A 1,733-nucleotide genomic window follows, 5' to 3' on the forward strand; every position below is an offset into this window, starting at 1 on the left:
GAATCATGCAATCAGATCATTCGGATTTTAAACAAGTAAACCTCAATCAATCTATCAACCTATCGGATTCAATCAATGTTTTAATAGGCTGGTCGGTTTAAACAATTTTAAATCAGATGAACAATTAACAAGCATGATGAGAAAATAAATCTATCAATCCTAACTGTGATTAAAGCATTAATAAAAACAAGCAGGTCGGATTTAATCAAGACTTAAACAAATCAAAATTATTAAACTAGCAGGATGAGAGTAATAAATCTAGCAACTTAACGGTCAAACAATTCTAGCAACATAGCATCAGATTCAATCAGATTTAAAACCTCAATGATCAAAACCGAAAACAGTTTTGATTTCAAAAATATTCGATTAGGGTTTTAATATGTGATTTGATAATTATAGTATAATTAATTCTGATACTTATATTATTTAGGGTTTATAGATATATGGTTAGGGTTTATCGGATTTTAACTTGTAAAATCCGATTTGAGGTTTTAATCATGTAGGAACATGATTTAGGGTTTATCGGATTATTAGAATCCGATTTGGAGTTTTAAGGTTTTAGGGTTTAGATGTTTACCTTAACCTCCAAACGGGTTGAACGGACCACCGAGAATCGAGAAGAACTTCGCGAGCTGGTACGTGCCAGATCGGATTGTCGGGTCGCGAAGAGCAGTCGGGATCGTCAGTCGGATCATCTATCGGATGCGCTATCGGGATCGCCTGGTCGTCGGTACGTCAGGATGCGAACATATCGTGTAGTCGGGTACTTATCGGATCGTCGGATCGACTGAGCTTCTATCAGGTCGTCGGATTGATTGGTCGTATCAGATGGCTTTATCGGATGAGAGGGTAACCGCCGAGAGAGAAATAAAAATTAGAGTTTATGATGATCAAGGTTTCAAAACGAGAAAGAAAAGGAAAATAGGGTTTCTGGTCGATTTTAGAACTCAGGGAATTTAGTGCTGATAATGTGTTATAAATTATTGGGAGAAAAGGATTGTCTATCTCTCATCATTATGGAATCCTTTATATATATATGGAATTACAATAGACTATCGTAGATAAATGGAAAATATACAAATCTTAAAGTGATCAGGAAAATTAAATTCTAAGCATACAAAGAAAAAGAAAATATGCTTATTTGGTTATGACATTCACGAATCGGTTCATAACACAAATGATATTATAACTAAAGTAGCCATATCTTACTTATATTTACATATAGCACTACGTGAAAGAAGGCATTAAATTGTGAAACAGAAAATTAATTTTGTCTTCAGTTTTTTTTTTCCGGGCATGGATGTTATCCATCGCTCTATTGCATATAACGTGGAGAGTACAAGTAAATATTCTAATATAGGAAAGCAAATCAGTGTGTAAATATTTGAATAGCTTAAGAAAATTGATAACACAAATTTTGTCTTGACGACAAAGTAACATTTCCAATATAGGATAAGTAAATATGTATGTAAAAATATTTCAAGAGTTTGAAAATTGATTTTATACCAACAATAAAAAATTATAATATTTTTTTTTCAAAAGAAAAAAATTATAATATCAAAGTTCTCCCGGTTATTATTAACTTCTTTTTTTTTCTTAACCGAACCTGCTCAAACTAACCGATAAAAAAAAAAAACCTTTCGAGTAGGAAAATCTTAATTAAGACAATGAGCGAAATTAGGTTAAACTAATTAATAATATAAAGTCGGCCGTCAACTTCAAATGGATAAGGC

Source organism: Brassica oleracea, chromosome C9 (genome assembly GCF_000695525.1).
Source record: "Brassica oleracea var. oleracea cultivar TO1000 chromosome C9, BOL, whole genome shotgun sequence".
Lineage (NCBI taxonomy): Eukaryota > Viridiplantae > Streptophyta > Magnoliopsida > Brassicales > Brassicaceae > Brassica > Brassica oleracea.